This window comes from Triticum dicoccoides, chromosome 7A (genome assembly GCF_002162155.2).
Source record: "Triticum dicoccoides isolate Atlit2015 ecotype Zavitan chromosome 7A, WEW_v2.0, whole genome shotgun sequence".
NCBI lineage: Eukaryota > Viridiplantae > Streptophyta > Magnoliopsida > Poales > Poaceae > Triticum > Triticum dicoccoides.
The window spans coordinates 744,520,321-744,526,428 of NC_041392.1; the positions used below are offsets into that span (position 1 = coordinate 744,520,321).

Below are 6,108 nucleotides of genomic sequence, written 5' to 3' on the forward strand. Positions count from 1 at the left end.
ACCGAGCAATTAACAATCTTTACCGTGCATGTATTGCAAACCTTAATTGTCAGCACAAGACCACAAGACCACAGCAATTACAGGTATTATTAACTGTAATTAAAACCACACTGTTATTTACATTGGCCAAATAAATATTCTTACATTGTCTTGCAGCCGGTTCCCTCTGTTTTGCGGCGCTCCGCCTCAGCTCGCTTCTCCCTGCAGTGTCGCATCCAGGGCGCTACACTCTTTGGTCGCAAAGCTTCATCACCATAGATATCCATGATAAATATTGTGTTCTTTTGCCCAATCATAATCCTGCTAGACAAAAGATAAACTTTTTTTTCACAAGTTTTCTATCATAGGTAACTGGAATAAGAATGTTGAAAACTGGGCACTTGATATATAAAAGAATGGAGTTGGCAGTCCGCCGGGTCACAATTTACAGATGCATGTTTTGACAAAGCGAAAGCTCCATAATTGCTGAGACTAAACTACATCATTGGTTTCCATCTAGAGAGCATGTAGCGAAGCAACTCTCTTACCCAGTCAGGAAATTAAATTAAGAAATAACAAGGACATTTACCTTTGTAAACCCATCAGACGTACTATGGCAACAACAGGTCCACCGCCGCCTAAGTTAATGATTCTCTTGAGCCTGGCGAATATGCAGCAACAATTTCCCATGATGAGAGCAAAAAATACATATGTGCAATACAAGTACCTCATGTTACACATTTAGTACCAGAATCCTTGACAGCATAGGCTGATTGCTAACACGCAACCACATGGGCATGCCGTTCAATGTTATGATACAATGGTAATTACCTGAAATCAGTGGAGCTCCACAGATGAATGATGCCATGTTCTGTTCCTGTAATTATAACTGGAAGGTTTGGATGGGCAAGGACACAATGAACTGGTGAGTGGTGACATAGCTTCGAGCGTATGAATGCACTCTCTTTTCTGCAAGTCCCAGATCTGATTTAAAGAACATATCAAGTGGACTTTAGCATTATATGTTCTCCTAAAAGGAGGATCATCCTGGCATCTGCAACTAGCATTAATGTAATACGCCTATTGTATTAATTAGCTGGTATGGTGTTTGATGATAATGGCACATATACCTTGGCAGTGCAATCCTTGGAGCCACTGGTCAAATATTGTTGAGCTCCACGTGTGATAAAATCAAGGGATAGAACTTGCTCCGAATGCCCAGGCAAAGAATATTCAGGGACAGAAGAATCAAGCCTCCAAATCTGAACATCAAGTTTAGGTATATAGTATTACCTTCTCAAAACATGCACTCACCCCACTTTATAGATAAAGTAGAAACTTAAAGTACACGGCCAAAATTCAGTTAGTGAAAAATTCAAGCAGACAAACCTGTACGTGGCTGTACAAAGACCCACTTGCAAAAGTGTTGTTGTCATTAGGGCTAAATGCAAATGGCCGTAAAGCACCAGGAAATGTTTGTATGCGGTTCCAGCGCTGGTCCCAGTCCAAAAGCACTGAACTTGGTGACAACACGTACGGTAGGATTGGATGAATGGCTAGTTCTGAGAAGTTCAACATTCTACTAGGTTCAACACTCCTGATCTTTTTTATTTTTGTTACACATGCGCAGTCGTACACATGGAGGTGACCGCCATATGTCAGAGCTACAATCCATTCCCTTCTTGTAATAAATTTGATGCTGCTTACTGCAATAAGGGTGGACAATTTGGTTAGTACTCCATGTCAGTGTATATTTATACGAAAATTCAAGCTTAATTTTTATAGGTATGAGTCACAAATAGTACCTTCATAATCGGAGACTTTAAAAACATTCATCGGGTACTGCATACCGCACAAAATGACTCTGTTAGTTAAGTGCAAAAGGCCGAGGCATACATTTTCACTTGCCAATATATATACATATTGCAAAAGTCTTTGTTGTGATGACCGTTTACACTTAGCAATGGCATAAATATATTCGAAGTATTAATATAACTATATACATATTGAGAGAACACATTAGCTTGCCTTCATCTCATGGTTCCATACACGGGCATATCCACTAGCATGCCCAGTCAAAATCCTGTGTGATAATATGAAATGTATCACAGGATATAATGACATCCAATACATTCACTTCAACATATGAACTGAAATATGTACAATCCCTTATTGACCTATGCACTCACCATGGCTTTGTTGGATGTGCATCTAGTGAACGCAAACTGTCAGGATTATACTTCGTCAATATATTCTGGTCCAACAAAAATGTAGTCAACATCAGAAACACTACCTAAAATTAAGTTGGATGATCCATATACAAAAGTTGACTATGGGTGGCAGGCCCATTGTTTGTAAAATTTGCTAGTGGGAAAGCAAATGCATTGATGTCAATGCATAGAGTAACTGAAGTGATGATAGAGTTAGTTCTTTGACAACACACAGGCACACACATATAGACACATTTATCAACACTTCATAACTTCCTCGGCTGAAAAAAAATTCTGGGCTGAAAGAGTACTGAACTGCCTAGGAATCTAGGATGTGTAAGTAACTGCTGGTGGTCTGTTTGTAGTTCACCCAAATGAACATGTGACTCCCCAAAAAAAATGAACATGTGACTCCTGATAATGAAATATCAAAAAAGAATGTCCCATATAATGTGGGCTTCCTGCGCTAAAGATGTGAACATCCCTGAAAAAAAATCAAACTCCCCAACAAAACAAAAAGATATGAACATGATACTTGATATTAGTGTTAGTGGAGGACCAACTCACCTTGCATGTCATCTCTTCTTGCGTCACATAAATAGCTTCTAGTGTCACCTCATGCACCATATTCCCAAGTTCTTTGGCCTCCTCAAAAAATTCATCAAAATCGGACATGTCTTCGGATGCCATGATGTGCTTATCTCCATATAAACAGCTGTGAATAACGAGATCAAAGTCTGTCTCTTTCTTTAGCTTCATCTCCTCTTTCGTTGTCACGATCAAAGTGTAGTTGGATCTACGAGGCACAATGCCGTACAATGGCATCTTTTCAAAGCACCATGGGGATTTGCCGCTCTTGTCTACAAGTTTAAATCCCACATTTTCATCTGTGTTGTTTGTTAGGTGCAGTGAGCACGGGATGGGCTCATTGGGATGATATGGGAAGTGGAGTTCTGTTGGGTAGACGTCAAGTAAAGGTAGCTTGCTGATGGATCTTGAGATTTCCTGCTAAACAGATGAAGCATTGGAATGCCATGTATGGGTGCGCACAACTTGCATGAACATTAAAATTAATATAGGAGTGAATTCCACATTTTACCCCCTAGATATGCATATGTGACTCTACTTACCCGTCAAGTGAAAATTCATTTAGAATACCCTTTTAGAAGCTCTGGACCCTCGTTTTCTGATGCGTGTCCATTAGGCAAGGTGTGAGGTGATGCCCAGGGTCCAAAAATCTCAAGACGATGATGAGGAATGGAACAGACGGACAAGAGAAGTCTGGACATGATGCAACATGCTGATCCTAACTAACATAAACGAGCAAAATGAAAAATTGGGGTAAAACCATGTGTCACAAATCTGATATTTCGATAGAAGTTCCACTAAATGGTGTAATTTGTGTCACAAATGTACAACTACAAGGTAAAAAGTGGAATTCACTCTTAATATAATTAAGAGTTCAATTTGCAATATTGAAGAACCAACTGATAAGCTCTTGACTTCCAGAAACTGAACGAGAAGTAAAAAATGAATGAACTCACCTTAGACATTGTGTCTCCCGCATGTTGTATCATATCTACACTTAACTCCTGCTCATAATCCATTGATTGCTTTTGATAACTCACACTCTCAACATCCATAATTGCTATGGTGCGAAACTGTCCAATCACAACCCTATCATATGATAGTTCCCATATAACATTATAAGTTTTCCATGATAAATAGGAGGCAGGGTTGTACAGCTAAGAAATATATGCTCTAAAGATGTAAATAGAAAATTATGACAACACACCTTCCCATCACACATGCGAGATGGTCGACAGCTCCAAGAGAACCAATCTTGATGATTCCTTTAAGCATCGGGGGTGATGAATATATCCTACGGGAATCCTTTTTATCAGCAAGTAGAATGGCAATCCATGATGATCGAGTGAGTACATTTGTTCAAAATCAGTACTTGACTAACTAACAGTGTGCGAAAAAACAAATGGCTGACTAATGGGCATGCTTCATAAGAGCACCAGCAATATCTTGATGATTCCTTTAAGCGTCGGGGGTGATGAATATATCCTACGGGAATCCTTTTTATCAGCAAGTAGAATGGCAATCCATGATGATCGAGTGAGTACATTTGTTCAAAATCAGTACTTGACTAACTAACAGTGTGCGAAAAAACAAATGGCTGACTAATGGGCATGCTTCATAAGAACACCAGCAATATATTGTTTATTACATATGAGAACTGGGCAATTGCTAGCCCAGTGATAAGGTTGCAGTGGCGCATCCTTCCAATTATTTCTCCCAGGTGTGTTCTATATTAATATGGTGTCCTCAGAGTTCCTCAGAGAGAGAGAGGGAGAGAGAGAGACAGAGAGACAGAGAGACAGAGAGAGAGAGAGAGAGAGAGAGAGAGAGAGACCTCCACTGAATAATGTGCCATTGAAATACTAGCGATTGTGTCATTTCTGTTAAATACGACTTGATATGCTGGCCCATCCATTTGAAATATCTGTACGCACTCCCAACCCTTGTCCCAGTCCCAAAGTTTAATGTGTGTACTCGCTGACAGCAAATACGACTGGGTTGGATGAACGGCCAGTGACCAAATACTCTCAAATATACCAGCTGTAACAGCTCTGAAACTTGTGATCTTTCGCTCTTGTTCATATTCGTACACATGGACAAGACCATCTTGTGTCCCAGCAACAATCCAATGCTTTCTTGCAACAAATTTAACGCACAGAACTGCAAAGGCAGGAGACTATTTTATTGACATGGCACCATGCATGATGGACGTACAAACAAAAGTCAGAAATCATACCTTTGCTCGCTGAGACATTAAGCGCATCCACCTTTCTCTGCCGTAATAAAGAAACTACTATGTTAGTCCATGGAGACCAAAGCAAGCCGAGAGGCATCAGTAGAGTATTTATCGTAAAAATAAATACTACACACTTGCCTGTGTCTTACAGTCCCAAATGCGAACGTATCCTCTGTCATCTCCTAATATCATCCTGCCACAAATAATTAATGAACTAATTATCCAAGAATCATGTATGTGCAATTTTCCATGCCTACATGTCAAAAAGCAAACCCCATTCATGTACTCAGACATAAAAGAGAGGTCCCATGAGGAACTGAAATGAAACTATGAACTGATCTGGGAGGCCATTCCTGAGCTAATGTAACACAGGAGACTGTTCTTTGTCTGCATTTTGTAATATCGAGCAATATTTTCATGCAATATCTTCCCAGAAATATAGAGGTTCCACATGAAAATATTCACCAATGAATATAATAAATCAAGAAAAGTCACTTCATTTGACTTCTGTGTGCTAAACTGCTAATGCATATAGATTTTATATGTGTATACACTCACCATTGGTTGGTCTGGTTTGTGTCCAACTTATAACTGTAGGTGCCTTGCACCATGCATATTATCTGATTCAGCAAGGATATGGTTAGTGTCTGGTCGAGGACCTCCTCAAACGACAGAGAGAAGATATGATTCATACCTTTGTTGCATGTGAGATTGGCTGCAAGATATATGATCATGCGTGTTAGTGCAGTCCAGAACCAATACCACAAAATACGAGTGAAAAGAACACAAAAAGGGAAGTTACATTTAAATTAGATTATCAACATTTCAATTTAAGCGAGACCAATCTCTATCTATCCATCTTCCATAACATAGACTGCTTAAGTAGTAGTAATTGTGCTAAAAGTCATGGCTGAGATTGGCGCCCATATTTAATTTTATTCCCACCCAGTAATTGGTGGTCGAGACGATGCTACTCCGACGGACGGATCGGCGCAAGGGACCTCGGATTAGGTGTCGTGTGAGGTCACCTACTATGTCAAAGCCATGGGCTTTGACCAAGGCTTGCTTGGTGGAGGTCGTCTGCAATGTCGGGTT

At 39.9% G+C, this 6,108-nt stretch overlaps 1 pseudogene; it reads right to left on the reverse strand.

Annotated features, from left to right (window-relative positions):
• Positions 1–140: 140 nt before the first annotated feature.
• Positions 141–6,108, reverse strand: part of LOC119334182 — a 10,855-nt pseudogene continuing 4,887 nt past the window's right edge.